General features: G+C 40.5%; 1 protein-coding gene across 20 annotated transcripts in view; it reads left to right on the forward strand.

The window, feature by feature from the left end:
• The window catches only part of LOC138280823 (poly(rC)-binding protein 3-like), a 2,739,176-nt gene that overhangs the window by 2,615,230 nt on the left and 105,665 nt on the right, over window positions 1-18,281 (forward strand). The gene's annotated exons all lie outside the window — the stretch shown is intronic.

The raw sequence follows: 18,281 nt of genomic DNA on the forward strand, positions 1-18,281 counted from the left end.
GGGAGATGAGTTATTATTTACCTGTTTGTTCGTGTGAATAGATTGAACCAAATAGGAGAGGTGACAAGGTGATGGGAGTTGACAAACCAATTAGACAAATCTTAAATACAAATGTGGTACTTTGTCGCAATCATAAACTGATTACAAGTTAAACACAAAAATGCCATGCCCCCTCTACCCATGATGATCTTTCTTACTTTGGTCAAATGCATATAATTGGCTATTAAAAACTGACTCACCATCCTCCCAGCAGGATACAACTGTTTTAGTGGTAGGATGTCATTATCCACGAGACTCCTCCCTATGGACCTCCCTCCCATTAATTCTCCATCTAGAATTAGGCCAGATGAAGTTGCAGAATTCCACAAAGACTATCCTCTCATTGATCAAAATTGACTTTTTCTTTTTGTCTGCAACCAATCCCAGTTCACTGTGACAGTAAAGGATCTGCCCACGTCTCCGGAGTAAACCCAACCCTTTTCTGCACTTTAAAGATGTTGGCCCACATTTAGAAGGGCCTAGCACCACTTTAGCACCACCTTAGCGTCATTTGTTTTGTACGCTATGGCGGCGCTAAGGTGGCCTTTTCCCCGTGCCATATTTACATAGTGGTGCAATGCATACATTTAATAAGGTATGAAAAGGGGGGTTCCCCCGTTAGGGGGCTGAAAAAAGGGTGCAAAGAAATCTAGATTTAGGAACTTTTAACACCAGCTCAGAGCAGACATTAAAAGGGGGCACACCATATTTTACAACAGGCCCCTATGTTCTGTTCAGGGTTAGCGCCAAACTTATGGTGTTAACCCTGAACAGTACATCATTGCTCCCTACCCTGCACCATGGTGCGCCGTATCTTAGATACAGCACACACATGGTGGAGGTAGGGGGCACTGCATTAGGTGCACGCCACATTCCTTAAATATGCCCCGTTGTGTTTAGTGGCATAAACACTATAAAACCCCAATGGTGAAAGAGAAATGAAAAAGAAGCCAAGTGCTGTCTTTAATAAAACATCTCACGAGTCTATTAAAGCATCTCATTCATTTCTATGACTATGTATATAATTTCACCTTTCACCCCAGTTCCCTCTTGCTCATTCTCTGTCAGCTATTTTCCACTCCAGCAACTTAAATATACATCTAGTACTATTGTGGTACAGTTCTCTACACATTCAATTGTTTTTTACTTATTTTTTGTACACAAAGCTCTCCACTGCCCTCATGGCTAAGTCCGTGCTCTAAAACATCATTAATAAATAAAGAAATACTACCCAAGGGCAAGAGAACATGACACTCTCTTGTACATCTGCACTGCATGATCAAGATATGAGTCTAACACTGGGCTCTAAAATCACAGCTGTCTTACAATGATTTCCATGCAAACCACCTTGTGAACAGTGGGAGCGGCAACTGGTACAATTTAAATAAAAATCATTTTTTACATTGTAAAAAGTAGTCAGTTAGCCTTATGCTGCCATCAGGCTTACGGTAGATGCTGGCAGATTATTTGCCCTTAACATGCCCTGAAGTATTATTTTAAAGCTTATAATATGAAAAGAAAACACAAAAAATTGAAAACAATACAAAAGTCCTAATTTGAACCGAGATGTATTCCAAATATAGCGGTATAAAAAGACAAACACTTTGCTGATAAAATATGCATTTTCATTGCACTTATGAAGCATAATAGCAAAATATTTTGGACTGATGTCATCTGAAATATATTTTGTATCCTAATTTGCATTTACCAAAAATATCAGCCCATAGATCTTAATAACAGAAAATCTACAATTATTAGGACGATATTTTGTGTAAACAATATGTGGGACACAAAGTTTATGGCAGATGATATTTTTGATAACAATATTCTGAAATGCAAGCCCTACCACTGAGAGGGACTAGGGCCTCCTTGCACCACATTGACGTATTTGTTTATGCTACTGTGGCCCAATGAGTCCATAATAGCCGCGCCAAATTTACAAAGTGGCGCAATGCATGCACTGCACCACTTTGTAACCCCTTGTGCCACATAATGCCTGCGTCAGACATATTGTATGCAAGGGGGGCTTTCCCCTGTTAGGGAGGCTTAAAAATGGCACAAAGAATTCTCAAAGATTTCTTTGCAACATTTTTTGCAGCATTTTTAACGCCTGCTCTTAGCAGGAGTTAAAAGGGGGCACACCATTGGTTACAATAGGTCCCTATGTACTGTTCAGGGTTAGTGCCAACATTTTGGCGCTTACCTGAACAGTACATCAATAGCGTCAAAAATGGTGATGCTGTTGCCCCCACCCTGCTCCAAGATGCACCGTATTTTAAATACTGCGCACACATGGTGATTGTAGATGGGGCGCTAAGGGTTCAAGAAAAGTGAAACTGCACTGGGGGCAGCACCATTTTTCTTAAATCTGCCCCTGAGAACTTTATGTATCCTAAGGTTTTACCCATTGAGTATATTCAGAGAAATGTGTTAATACAAGGCCTATAAGGCCTTAATGCCTTACATACTACTGTGAATCCAGTGATGTATAGACTACTGATGTTGTTATAAACAGTGTAGCTGACCTTTGGGCACAAAGTGGAAAGCAACTGGTACATGAGGCCTGTTCGACTGTTGTGGCCAAGAAGAGGACTGGCAGCCTGAGCTAACAATATTAAAGGAAGAGTTGATGATGCATGCTTCTATGTAAATTCCCACTGTGGTGATATGGGTGTTACTTAACTCCAGCCCACTCTAGGCCAGATGGTCCAAAGCAGGGGCGTCTGAATGAAAAGGTTGTATCTGCAGAAGCCAAGGAGGGTTCTAAGTTTCAAGGTCTCTGGAGTGGCAAAATCTCAAATGAGAAGTGACTGCACTACAGTTGCTGGTGGTGGTTCAGCAGTCTGGGCCTCAGCCCTCTGACGTAGCTGTAAATGCTGCTGTTGTTGAAATGGAACTGGGAATTCAGAGCTTGGAGGGAGGCCATTTAGGTAGGGAATCCACATATGAAGGTATGAAGGTCTCTGAGCCCCTTCAGCTTGATCAGAAAGGTCTTTCAATCTCTACACAATGCAGCTAGATTCAGGCCAGGTTTGCCGAGCAGCATGCGTAGTGGCACACACTCAAAGGGAAGTAAACGGGCCTCAGAGTTCCAAGGGATGCGGAAGCATTCATTTTACAGCGGTCCCTCTGCAGTCCCAGGAAGGTCTTTTCTCCCCCAGGAATGATCCCAAGACAGTGGGGTCATTTTTACCACATACACTTGCCGTGTTACAATTACGTAGGGCAATGATAACCACATTTCAAATAACAGATTATCAGCAGTGATCATTCTCATGCTGTTTGCATCAGTTTTAGACAGAGAACTAATACAGCCTACAGTTTGGTGATTCTTTGCAGGTTCCCAGGCCGCCACCAGCAAAGGCTGGCAAATCACCCCTACTAAAAGCTAATGGGGACTTATTGCCATGTTAGAAAGCCGCAAAATTAAACCCTAGTGGCCTAGTTAGGAGTGTCCTAATATTAGATCAGTATTTATTATATCCAAGAAATAAGCAATACTTCATGGATTTGTTTAGTCTAACAGGATAAATTATTCAAATTCAAGTTTCATTCGCAAACATGGGTGATAAAGTTAACTTTGGGGCTTACTCGGTCAAACTTAACATGTCCTAGTATTTGCCCAGCCTTTTTCCATGAGTACGTTCGGGTATGTTTGACCTGACCATATTTACCCGGGGAAAAATGCAGGGTTCGAAGTTTGTCATCAGAATTCTAATTACCACACATGTCGTAATAAGGTTGGTACAAATACGTGGATGTGTGTCCTGGATAAGTGGTCATAGGCATTTAAATGCCTGAAATGCATGCTATAATAAGTCACTGATCTGGGGTTCTAATATAGTTCTGTTTCGAAAGCTTCATAGTTTGCACAACAGTTAAAATGGAGCCTCACGTTTCATGGCTCACATTAAGTAAAAATTGATTTAGTATCGGGGGAGGAGGGTGGTTCAGGTGCATGGCCCTGCCTATTCCTGGCGTGTGGCACGTGAAGACACAATGGGGGTTATTACAACTTTGGAGGTGGTGTTAATCTGTCCCAAAAGTGACGGTAAAGTGACGGATATACCACCAGCCGTATTACGAGTCCATTATATCCTATGGAACTCGTAATACGGCTGGTGGTATATCCGTCACTTTACCGTCACTTTTGGGACGGATTAACACCTCCTCCAAAGTTGTAATAACCCCCAATATGTGGTCAATTTTAAGACAAACACAAAATAACACTGGTGCAAATCTTTTAAGACAAATGTGCTACTGTTAATGTGTGGGATGGGTAGAATGGGTGAACTGTATGGAGTCCCCACTGAATACATTTTGGAACTATCAAAAATCTGTCTCAAATTCATTTTTTTCAGGTTCAACAAATAGTTATATATACAAACAAAATGCACCCTGATTGGATGTCCCTTCGCGCCGGAAATGGCCATAATGTTTATGGCTCTTTATGAAGACAAATGGATCTTTAACAGCAATCCATTTTGGGAACACATCCACACTAGAAAGAGATATATTGATGACGTTTTAATGATATGGAAGGGCCCGAGCAGAAGATCAATGACTTTGTTCATCGGTTAAACTCCAGAAACCCTGACATCAAATTCTCTACAGCAACCAGTAAAAAGGAAATACACTTCCTGAACATTACTTTGAAGTATGAGTACAGCAGAATATACACCACCTTGCACACAAAGCAGAGGGACAGGAATACATTCCTACATTATTCCAGCTTCAGAATTACAACAACACAATTACACAAAAAGAATACTAAAATGTGCAGTGAAGCTTGCACGGTACACTCCAAGGGAGAACTTATTGTGACCAGGGAACAATTGACAGACAGCTCTGATGGTGGGTGTTATGACCTTTTCGGGAGTGACTAACCTGGTGAAGAATGCTATTCGAAAAAACTGGAAAATTGTTACAGGTCTACAATTTAAGGAACTGCCTCTATCTGCATTAAAACGCAATAGAAATATTTATGACAGCCTAGTCAGGTCTAACACTGCATTGAGAAAACAAGTCCCCACTTTTAGTAAATTGTTGAATTTACCCCAGTGAGGGGTCGCCATAAGTGTGGGAACTGTTCTATCTATGAGAGCACACTGGAAGGTGATGGATTCATGTACAGGAACATAAAAATCAGGCACATGGAGTTCACAAACTGTAACACAAGGAGTGTTGTGTATTGTGTAGTTTGTCCATGTGAAAATGTGTATATGGAAAAACAGCCCAAGAAGTAGGGAAACACATTATCCAACACAAATCACAAATTTATTGAAAAACTTTGAATGCGCCAATGGTCCAGCACTATATAGAGGAGAATCATTCATTGATGGATATTATTTAGACTGTGTTGAGGAATGTGAAAACTACCAATACAGAACCAGTACTACTACACTTGAAGGCACAAATGATTTTACACATGCAAACTACAGAACATGGCCCAAATGAGTTAGTGGACATTGGCAATTTCTTTGCTCACTAGTGCCTATATGTTACATGTGATTATGTCCAAATAGGGGAAACCTAGGGATATTTATTAGCAAAGGATTTTCCTATCATGTTTGTTTTGTAGAAGGGGATACATCGCTTTTACATAAAATACACAATGGTGGGCATTAAGGAATAGGAGAAATGGTTAGTAAATGATGGACCAATTTTAGTAACTGAACATTGTGGATCAATTTTAGTAGCTGAACACTGTGATATTGTGAGCGATCTGCCTTTAAGAGCTAAATATGGAGTGAATTGCTTGGAATATTGGATGTACCTCTATAATACACAATTTGAAGAACGATTAAAGTAGGCCTTCATCCATGATGTCTCACACGAGAAGGGCACACTATGAATATTGACCACACTACATTACCCTTAATGCACTGATGGGTACCATGTGGAATGGTCAAGATGGTTTTTTAGCTATGTTAGCATAATCAAAAGTACGAATAGCACTTGAGATGGCTCTATAGTTTGGAACCACTTAGGTTGGGGGGGACGGAGAATTGTACATTCAAGGTCTTCACCTTTTATAGTTACCACATTCCTTTTTTCTTTTCCAGATTCATTATACAACCATACAATTTACAAAAGGCCACTAATGACCCTTTTTTAGTTGAATTACACACAAATTAGGACATCGATGGAGTAAAAGGTGTTAAAAGGTGTTATAGGGACACATGGTGAACTACATTTCCCAGCCCTCTAGCATATTCATTCACCCGGTCCGACTTATTTGAAAGGTCTGAATTTTTGGTTTCCTGAATAATTTTGGGTAAAATAACCACAGGTTTGAAGAGATTGAGGAAGTTAATTCTCCCTGGTTTTGACAATTTACACTGTATGTACCGTTGCCACCATTCCCACTAGAAGGACAGTTCATGTGGGGACATACATTACCCAGGTTCCCCGTTGCTGCCATGATGTAATTTCCGACCATGAGACCTTTAAACTTAAGCGTTCCCGGACGAGTAACCGGGAGGTTCCAGACCGTGATACTAAACCCAAAGAGAAACTACGATGAGGTATGTCTTTGTTTTAACCCCATGCTAAAGTACGGTACACTTTTAGTACCACTTGCATATTTTTGCAGCATAGCTGAAGGATGATACCGCTTACGAGTGTTGGAATTAATCTCTATATATGCCCCCATTATTTTCAGTAACACGAGGCATGTGCTGTTTTTTTAAATATTGAAACGTCCCTGGGGTGCTATGTGAGCCTCATGAATTGTTGAAGTGGAAAAAAGTATATGGCATTACAGTGGTATGAAGGGGTGAAAATTCTTCTTCCATCATTAATATTTTTTTTAATAACGAAAAACACATACGTACAGGTGCACATCATGGAGGCTTCTGTTTAGACTTGGGCCCCCAGAGAAGTGAAAGATCTGGAAACACTGCTAAAACAAGTAAGGTCTATCTTCTTGTTTTCCCAAATAAATGACGCTGAAAAATCAACATTTGGGTCATAAAGTTATATAAATCTACCCTTCTCTAGAAACTGACCTTTGTGGCAGAATATGCCACTCCCTTTCGAAAAATATCTCATTTGGAAATACAGACGGTAAAATCAACTACCTCTTTATTCCTATGTGTTGTTCGGGGGCTCTGCTTATTTACTGATATGATATTTGGGCACATACATTTTGGTGCATGGCATATGTATCTTATTTATTTTCATATTTAGTGTCAGCCACTAAAACACATACAGCCCTGAGGAAGACCTTCATTATTCATCCATCATGCCCACAGAGAAGGTCCAAACGCATCAGCATAACACAGTGGTTTAGGAGGGCAGATGCACCCATACGAGGTCAATAACAGCCACACATTAGAGGCTGAGAGGAGTTACATCCTCAAGGAAATTGCATGAGGATGATTTGTTGTGCCACAACCATATATGAGCCATCTGGTATCTTTGGAACCCTACACTAGGATGATAATGTTGTATTCCCAGTGACATGAAAAGATTTTATGCTGAACACTTACCTATGTAAAATATGTATATTTATGTTGGACACTTATTCATGTTGATTATGAACAAAGTAGTCATTGTCCACATTTAAAATTATGCTCTTTTGTTTTGTTGTTTGCCATGTTGGTCAATGTAATATTTATGCCATGCTGTTAGGTATATTAATGTAACCTTTTGTTACTGTCAGATCACAGACCTCCAAATAAAATAGCGAATTATGTTTTTCGTTGTTGAAGTTGGTTGTAGAATGAATACCCACCTATATATCTAAACTGTTAATTTATGTTATGAAAAGATAACAGTCATGAGGGTGCGAGAACAAAAAAATGCTTTAAAATAACAGTGGTTAACGGTTGTAAGTACAGGCGTGATAGTCACGTAGCTTTTGGTTGTTTATGTTCTTAACCGATCGGTGGCATATGGGGCAATACATTTTGTCACTGATTATTTATGGATCCCGCGCCTTATTGCCTCCACAGGATCACTCCCCATTAACGCAGACATTCCTGGTGTGTGGCACGCGCAGACACAAAGGTTTGGTTATTTTAAGACAAGCACAGAATAACACTGGTGCAAATGTTTTTACCACAAATGTCCAACTGCAACAAGCGTGCAAAGGTTAATGCGTGGAATGGGCAGAAGGGGTGGAGTCCTACTTCTTTGACACTAAAACACAGGCAATTTCGTTTGCATGAATATGTTTTCTTTTAAAGGATTTTGAGATGAGGGTCATTGGTGGGCATCTCTGTGAGTCAAATTATATATATTATATATATATATATATATATATATATATATATATATATATATATATATATATATATATATATATATATATATATATATATATATATATATATATAATTAAAAGTAAACTTGGGAGTTCTGCTGCCTGCTCGCTCTTTCGCTGCCACCAGCTATTTGCATGCTGAAAGTAGACCAATCAGTATTTAGCCATAAAAAGTTAATAAATAATTAGCTAAAAATTAAATAAAAAAGACTAAAGGGTGTGCTTCTTTCCAGGCTCAAGCTATCACAGCACAAACCTTGAGAAAAACATACATTAATGTTGTGTGTCCTGAATAATTTAGTTTTGGTGGAATCTTTCTTGTTGTTAGAGCAACAAATCTCGATTGTACGATTTCTACATGCTCGTGTGTTGTGGCTACCTGTATACATTTGCTGAACCGCTTTCTTTACTTTTGACCTTATCGAAAAAATAGCACAGGTTGTAACTTCTTGCTAAAGCTATTTTAATCTGTTTTGATAACGATTATTATTGCAAGTTGTTTCTATAACGCACTCTGAATTGTCTGTGCGCTGTAAATAGCAAATATTACACATTTAGTAGTGTACCCATTTGATTTGCTCAAAGTAGTCAGCACTTAAACGTAAAAAGTAGTCAGCGCTGGTACTGAAAATAAACAGGGGAGGCCTGGCCCCAGAATTACTGGCTTCCAGGGCTTAGAGAAATTAGCTCCAAAGAAAAATAGCTGTGCTTCAGGCGTCATATATTTAGAGAATGCGAACATGAAACAACCAGGCACTGTTTGAAGTGGAATCTGGAGCTCAGTGTTTGACCGCTCAATCAGCAGCAGCTGAGACAGAATAATGCCATTGACGCGTGAGATTGAGCCACCCACAGCTGTAGGCGGATGCCCATTCCTAAAGCCTCTTTGTGGAGACTCCTGAGAGATGGCCCCAGGCTAGTGAACTTCCTAGACAGCGCATTTCCTCCTATGGACTTGGGAGTTTCCTGCAGTGAGGGTCATGTGCTGTGGGCGAACTTGTCACTCAGTATGGGGAAGCTTAGAGAGGAAGGATGGACAAAATCGTACAGAGAATGTTTTTCCCGTTAAGGGGCACTTTCCAAGGTGGCCACTGTTCTCTTGCTAAAAAATATTTGCTGGGAGACAAACTCTTATCAAAGCATCATGAAACAAATATCCATTATGCCCTGCCTACTCACAGACAGCATGAATAGTTGTTACCCTAGGCAGAATTTAAATTAAGAGTGGAAAGGACATATTTTTCTGCTTTTATATTATTTGGGAGATGCAAATGGTCTTTCCCATAGGCGTTGAGTATGGTTTTGTTGCTCTTTTCAAGATCTATCAAGTTTCCCCCCCCCCACTTCAAGTTGCAAACTTTGACCTTGGTGTTGGCATGATGTGATTGTTATAGTGACAAACCATCAGCATCCAATAATTCCCTGATTCAGCGTTAATCGAATGTAAAATCTGTTGAAGGCTGTATGCAGCGAGGATTAAAGATAAAGGCAGCATTTATGAGTTTGCTGGGTGGAAAAGGCCACCCGCCAAACTCCCGCGACCTGGCTACTGCCTATGCGGCAGCCCTCTCGTGGCGCCTATTATGAGTTTCCTACCAGGCCAGTGGATGGAAACACAGTTTCCGCCCACTGGCCCAGCGGGAAACCTAGGACAACATTGATGCCTGCTCATAACAGAACCGACGGCAATGCGTTTGTGCGTCAGGTGCACCAGCACCTGTTGTGCAAATCTCTGTCTGCAAAGCAGACAGTGATTTGCGCAACAGGGCTGGCCAGTGCAAAGTGCAGTGAGGGGGGCCACCGGAGAACCACGGCACCCTGTTTCCACTGGCATTTACATGGCGGTGCAACCGCGAAGTAAACGCCAGCGGAGAGAGAGGTCGTAATCCCCAGGGCAGCGCTGCTTGCACAGCCAGGCGGTCAACCACCGGAAACTTGGTGGTGCCGACGGTCCGACCATGGTGTGTTCACCATGGTCGTAATGCCGTGGTTGGACCGCTGCTTTGGCAGTGGACCGACCGCCATCACAAGGGCCAAAGTGTATTGCAAAATAAACAGAGAAATTAAATTTAAATAAAAGTGTTAAAACTAAGCACTGGTTTCGACTCAAATGAGCAAACCCCCAGAAATTTTCCAATTCAATTGATTGAATATGAATATTTGTATAAGTCTATCTATCTATCTATCTATCTATCTATCTATCTATCTATCTATCTATCTATCTATCTATCTATCTATCTATCTATCTAGATTTATCTATCTGTTTCTCCAGATACCGCACCCTTGTTGTGGCATGCAATTACAAATGACATAAACGATCTTTAGGTGAGATTATATATCAAATTACCATTATCACTATTAATGAGACAACTATAATATGGTGTTATTTATTGTTTTTGCTATGTGTTGTTATTTAATGATCTAATGTGCTTAGGTGTTGTTAGTGACATACATTTTGTGAGATTATAAGTATTACGTTCGCCATGAGGCCCATCTCCATGGGCGGTCTTCCTCCACTGCGCATGGTTTCCTGAGAACAATAGTGAACTGACATCCTTGAACAATGAGTGGACTAGATTGCAGACATAGGCGCTGTATTGAATTCCAGATGCTCAGTTTTCTGTTGTGCTGCCTGGGACATCCCCAGATTTGAGGATGTGTTGAAAGGGAGCTATTCAGGATCTGACCACCATAGTACTAGAATATTTCGATTGATTCATTGATTCCATCTAAGAAGATAATTTGTTTGTTAAATAAATTGTATATGTGGTTGTTTGCCTAACTACCCTGGTCAGTTTCCAGCTGAATGTGATTTGAGTGTTATCGACCTTCCTTATGGATCGTAGCATGTGCCACTTTAATTCCTTTTTTTGTGGACAACTGATCTGATAACTGATCGGAGGATAAGTTGGGCTTAACATTTGCTGCTAACAAATTTGCTCTTTCTGAGCATATGCGTTTGAAATACTGCAGAGCAGTCTCAGCCTTCTATTCTCCCACAATGAGCTAATTTAGCACCATAAATTGTGTAATAGTAACATGTGCTATTTATGGCACTTAGAAACAGCGGAAGCAAAACAATTAGCACTACGTAGAATCAATTTTTTTATATAGATATTTAACAGCCAGTGTGAGAGAGAGGACCGCCCTGGCACTCCACATGGCTCGTTCACTTGATGAGAAGAAAAGATTGCATCAATACTACAGTAGTTCTGGACTCTTCGTTTTAGGTCCCGCCTTTGAGACGCTTTTGCTTCCTGTCAGACTATTGTTTAAAAAAACAATCATACATATTATACATACATAGAGGGGCTTTTGGTCAGCAGGCTCTATCCATTGCTTTGTTAAATTGTCATTTACATTTTGCTCCTGCCCACCACAGCATACGTCATGGAGCAATGGGTCAGACAACTTTACCCATTAGGTCCTTTCACTCTGAGTTCCTGCGCAAAGCCTTTGCTTATTATTCACATACTCCTAAAAATAATTCCTTCCTCTTCACTTATAAACCCCGTAGCTGTTTCATTTTGGGTATTTTTTTATCTTAAGTTTAATTAGAAGATTGTTTTTCTGGACTTCAGTTGCACAGTTAGATGGTGATTAATTTTTGGTCTCATTTCTCAATTTATAAGATGTTTAGGTGACTGGTGAGTTTTTCTTGTGTCTTTCACAAACAGTAAGAATAATAAAACCGTATGACACGACTAAGAGGCTTATATATATGTAAAAAAAGAGTCACATCAGCAAATATTTTTGCAAATTTGCATTTTTGTATTTTCCATTTCAGATGGCAGCAACATTTAGATGGCCACGTGTTTTCTTTATCTCTGTATCTTTTCCTTTTTTGGCACCCATTCCTTGAATAAAACATAAAAACACAAATAACCATTGCAATAGCCTCCCAAAGACAGACCTATTAATTTTCTAATTCTTGTTAGATATGGTGTGAGCCTAGATCTTATGTTTTTAATGAATACTCATATATGCATGTGTGTGTGTGTGTAAATAGCTGGGCCAAACATTATGCTACCAAAAACAACCAGATTTTTAGTGGCCTGTGAAAAATCTGGTAGGAATCAACTCCTCTGGTTAAATTTGGCTGCTTATTCCACAGGCTAGTAGCTGCCACTGCAAATGCTCTTTCCTCCCATCTTGCTTTTCCTTAATCTGGGAACATAAACTTTTCTCTGCGCTACAGGGAGCATACTAGGTGAAGGCAGGTCTGAGATAGTTTGATGGAGGGCCTTGAACACCATACATAGGACTTAAAGCTAACTCGCTTCCTCACTGGAAGCCAGTGGAGAGTCCTCAAGCCCTCCTTAACCGTGCTGCTTTTATGTAAGCCTATGATGTATATATAAATATATATATAATACAGAAGTATATATATGTAATTACATAATATATACATCTATATATATATATGTTGTCTGTAGGTAGTTATAGCTAGGACCTAGTTTCCATAGATGAAGCATTTTTTGTTTTGCTAATAACTTTGGTGCCATTTGACGAATATTCACTAAATTTTAAAAGCTAGTTTGCCACTCCCTTTGGCTGATGTCAAGCAGGGTGCTGAGAGAAAAGGGGAGTCTAAAAAGTGTATTCCCCATGCAATTTCCCATAGGAATTGTGAACACCACTTGAGCCCGAACCGCTGAACGGAATGACACCAAATTTGACAGAAAGCTATAGCTTGGTCCAGAAAAATCACTTTTTATGAGTGGGTGTAAATCATTCAGTAGTCTTGGAGTTATTAAGGAAAAAAAACGTATAGATATCTAGGAACATGCAGGGTCCACAGAGCTGACACAGCTCATGGTGAGATCCGATGGGCTACCAACACTTCAACCAGGAAGTATTGGCAGCTATCTTGTGACTTGGACTCAGCTGAGTCCAAAGAAACAAGTAAAAAAAACTGAAGGGGTCAGGAGTGGAATTTTGTGAAGATTCGGCAAGCGGTGCCAAAGATATAGGCAAGTAAAAAACAGTTTTTTCTATAGAAACTAGGTCCTAACTATAACTACAGAGTGCTGACCGCCACTAGGGAATCTATCTATCTATCTATCTATCTATCTATCTATCTATCTATCTATCTATCTATCTATCTATCTATCTATCTATCTATCTATCTATCTATCTATCTATCTATCTCTATATATATGTGTGTATATATATATATATATATATATATATATATATATATATATATATATATATATATATATATATATATTTATATATATATATATATAAACACATACATACACATACTTATAGGGGCTTTCAGACAGACTTCATTATCCATTGGTCTGTTTTGGTGTCATTCACATTTTGCTTCCACCCACCACAACCTTCAGGATGGGGCTTAGGTTCAGCCCACTTCAGCCAGTACCTTACCTGACTGTAACTTATGGCATTCTGCTGCTGCATAATGTACATATATACTCAATGAGTAACTTCATTCAGTGCCAGCGACAACTAGTTCAATGTGTGCTTACACATAAACAAAATGTGTATTTTTCCTTCCAGGCAATGCTTGGTTCCATACAGTGCATGCTGCCATTCACAAACAAAATAAGCATTTTCAAAGCCAAAATGAAAGCAGCCAACGCCAGACCCTTTGGTTCTGCCAATTATTGTTTCCAATTATGTTTATTGGTTTTATGAAATACTGCAGTCTTGTAATTAGAATGTACAAGGATACATTTATAAAATATGGTCATGACAAACAAGCATCGGCAAAGCCAGTAGGTCTCACCAATACAAGATCTATTTGCTTTGTCAATGTTTTGTATTTGACATGTTCTACAGCAATGGTTCCCAACCTTTTGATTTCTGTGGACCCCCACTTTAACATTAATGGAATCCAGGGACCCCCACTGAATCATCATTGGAATCCAGGGACCCCCCAGCCTGAGTCATTACTGGCAGCTGGGGACCTAATTTGTCAATATTTGTTAATATTTCTTAATGTTCTAAGCAGTCGCGGACCCCCTGAGAAGGCTTTGCGGACCCCCTTTGGTCCCCGGACCACAGGTTGGGAACCACTGTTCTACAGCAATGCGGCTGCTGTGCAGCATGGTTGAAATTTTAAAAAGTGCTTTAAAATGGCTAATGTTGACTGCATCATATTGCTTTTTTTAACCTTCAGCCATGTTGCACATCAGCCTCGCTGCTGTACAATATGGCTAAAAAACAATTGACAAAGCCAATAGATGTTGCTTCTGTGAGACCTATTGGCTTTCACAGCACTTGTTTTATATGCAACACTGGCGAACATTGTGCTCTTGATGTAGAATGCATCTGCTTTGCCTTGTCTTCTGTCAAAAGGGCAGCTTCCAGATTTTTCTGTGATTAGCCTTTGCCTGCTGTGCTTATTGAGCCAGCATCCTGATCTGAGACAACTGGAAGATCCCTTGAATGGGGTCTTTGCTGTGTGAGTACATTGTCCATCATGTATCAGCTTCTTTGCCAAAACATGCATCATTTACTTATGTTGTTTGTGAAATGCCAGTTACTTGGAGTCCTTTCATTGCAAAGGAATAACAAACAGTCATTTCTAGCATTGATGTTGTTTTCACATCTCTTGCTAAAGCTGGCAACCACTCAGCCCAGCTTGACTTAAAATAAAATGGGAAATTCCTGAAATCCTCTGTCTAGCATGATTGAGTTGTCTGTGTGATAGGTGCTCTAGGCCAAGATCGAGGAGGCTGGAAGAGCTCAGCCGGGAGGTTAGTGAACCGTCCAACATGCCTGTGAAGGTGGGGAGGGTATTACTGTACGCATCAGATCAGGAACCATATGGCAATACTAAAGCATACTTTAAATAACCTGAGAGTGCAGCCATTATCTCTAAACTGCAACTCTCTGTAGCTCAGTTCTGCCAACCATTCAGATATAATAGGTGCATGAGGTACAACTTCAACATGTCAATTCATCATTTGCCTAAGATGAAAGCCAGATAAACAAATCTTCTACAAGACCTACTCCTTCTCGAACGGGACAATATGATTCAGTTTTACATATATTATCCCTTCTGGTAAGGTCAGATCAGTTATAACCACTTCTTCCCAGCAATCCCTAATGAGGAGACGCAAACCACGTGATAAAAGTTTGCCTCCTCTATGCCGCACCTGGGACATTTGCCATCTGCTCCTTGAAACATCCTATGGGTTCAGATTTGTTTGATCTAGGGAGCAAAACTGGACTCATTTCAGTTGTAAGTTCCTTATCACTTTTCCTGTGTTTCTTAAGGCTATGACTATTCTACGCCAGTGAATATTCAGCTTATACCTATGCCACCTTGTCCTCAATGACGCCAAGTCTCTTTTGGATGATTCCTGCCTTGATCTACGCAGCAATGTTGTAATTTTCCTTCTTCCGTCATTTGTTAGAAACATGTGCAAGGTATGTGGATTTGTGGCTCACTCATCTCTCTACACAACGACAAACAGGCTGCATGCATTATGAGCTGATCATCAGGAACTGGACCCCTGGGATGTTGGACGCCTGTCTGAGGCTGTCAAACGTATACTGCACACCAGCCTCTTATAAGCCACTCACCCCATTGCAGCAGACACCAGAGGCACCTGTTAAATGTGCTGGTCAGTTGATCAAATTCAGTCAAGCACTAGACTGGCATTTCCAGTGGCTAAACAGTAACTGTGTGAGCGTACCTTAGGCCATGACCAACAGTGAGTGTCGAGGTCTGAATGCTCTGAACCATTACTGTTGCTGTTTAAAGGTACAGATGGTGCATGTCATAAATATGTGAGAAGTAAAGTAGTATTAGTGCAGTTTGCAGATATTCATCAAGGGTGATAAGGATTTCGATATTTGCCACTGCATGTTCAGTCCCTCTCATGGATCTAAATCCTGTTGTTGGTCATGTAAAAGATAGTTTTGTTTCACATGCCTCTGCATCCTTCTCATCACCTCCCTTTCCATGACAGTACTGAAGTATGCTAGGTTTAAAGTTGGCTAAAAACTAGCCAGACCTCTGACTACACTGTTGGTTTCTCCAGAAAGGCTATGCAGATAGCATGCTTTTCAGGAGGAGCTGGACAATTCTCTTGAAGATGGACAATTTTGCTTTGCGTACAATATTGGCTATGGTTGTTTGGCTAAAAAGGTACTTTGTGCATGATGCTGGGGATGCCTCCACCCATAAGTTGTGTGTCTCAGTTTTAAGATCCAGTTATGTCTCCCCGCTTTGTCCCATGGGTTTCACATTGTAAATGGTGTCTGTAGTGGGGTAGGAATAACATGGGGCAAGGTGATATTTCTGTTACTCTTAAAAATTTGCAGATCATTCACATTTTTTACTCAAACAACATCATGATGCATGTTTCTGCTTTGTGCAAGGGGTGTTTTACAGGGACTGTACAGTGGAAACTGTCTATACCTGCTTAAGTCCTCCCATGCTTGGTTCAATGCATTGTTAACAAGCTTATAGATGTACACTTTTTCAGCTCATCTGACAGCTTTGTGGTAGACTCTGCTACATTTGGTGCAGTGAGCCTTTCCAGCTTGTGTCAGCAAGGTACAACCCTATAAAACTCCTAGAAGAGAAAAATTGTTATAAGTCAATGGCATATGCGTTCAGACATCAGACACTTGTAGGACACCATGAAAGATCTGTGCGGGACTTCCGCTAATTGTGCCAGATTAAAATCTTTGCTCCCAAAGCTAAGGATTACCAGTTTAAAGGTCTGGCATAAGGGCCCATAGCATCATGTTACGCAAAACAAAGTAAGCTAAGGACAAAGGCCAAATGACTGGCAGCACACATAAAAAAGAACAAGTCGCAATTGAAGATTGTTTTTGTGCAGGAAGTTGTTCCTTCCTACACAAAAACAACCTCCCCCTCAACACAGCAGTCCTTGCACAGTGGTGCATGGGTTGCTGCATTGGCATACAGCAGAACATTCAGCGCTGGCGCAAGGGGGAAATACAAGGGTGCGCGGTATTCTATTAAATACGGCGCATCTCTGCATTGTGAAAATGACGGTGCGTGACGCTGCCAAATTTGATGCAGAGAAACTCACCATCACATTTCCTTAAATCTGGAACAAAGTTTCCAGTCCTGGGCTTTTATATGCCAGCCTAAAATATACTGAGGGGCAGATTTATGAAAAGTGGCACTGCACATAGTGCAGCTCCACTTTTCTTGCACCCCCCCCCCCCCAATGCCACCATGTGTCTGCCGTATTTACAATACGCTGCACCATGGCGGTAGGCAAGGGGACTAGTGTCATAATTTTTCATGCTAGTCTGGTGCTTTGCAGGATTAGGTAAAAAAATTATTACGCTAATCCTTCAAAGCACCCAGAGGTCCATTGAACACAATGGGAGCCTCTTGTTAACGCCTGCTTTTAGCAGGCGTTAAAAAATGGTGATGAAATTGACGCAAAGAAATCTCATAGATTTCTTTGCACCATTTTTTCAGGCCTCCAAGCACCGGAATGCAGCCATGCATACATTATGCCTGGCACATGCATAATGTGGCGCAAGGGGTTACAAAGTGGCGCAATGTAAGCATTTCACCACTTTGTAAATATGGTACGCGTTTTGGCCTTCTAACACCGCATTAACGTCAAAAAATTACGCCAATGTGACGTTAAAATGGCACTGGGCCCACATAAATCTGGGCCTGAGTGTTTCAGTCTTCATTTGCTTCCACTGAACTATTGAGAATGACATAACAGATAGCAATGATTTGTAGGTCAATAGTTCAGAACTGGAACAAGTATCTGTGGTGATAGTTTCAGGTGGTTACTGTACATGCTAATGTCCTACCTTGACAGCGCTATGCGCCAGAACCAATTTAAGAAAAGGTGGCCAAAGAGCACAGTAATATCTGTGTACTTGGTACCGTATAGCATGTTTAGAAGCTGATACACATATAAGAATCTCTTCATGTGGCGCAATATTAGAAACTGTTCATGTGGCGCATAACGAGGAAAGCAGAATC

The sequence above is a fragment of the Pleurodeles waltl genome, chromosome 2_2, assembly GCF_031143425.1.
Source record: "Pleurodeles waltl isolate 20211129_DDA chromosome 2_2, aPleWal1.hap1.20221129, whole genome shotgun sequence".
In the NCBI taxonomy this organism is placed as follows: Eukaryota; Metazoa; Chordata; class Amphibia; order Caudata; family Salamandridae; genus Pleurodeles; species Pleurodeles waltl.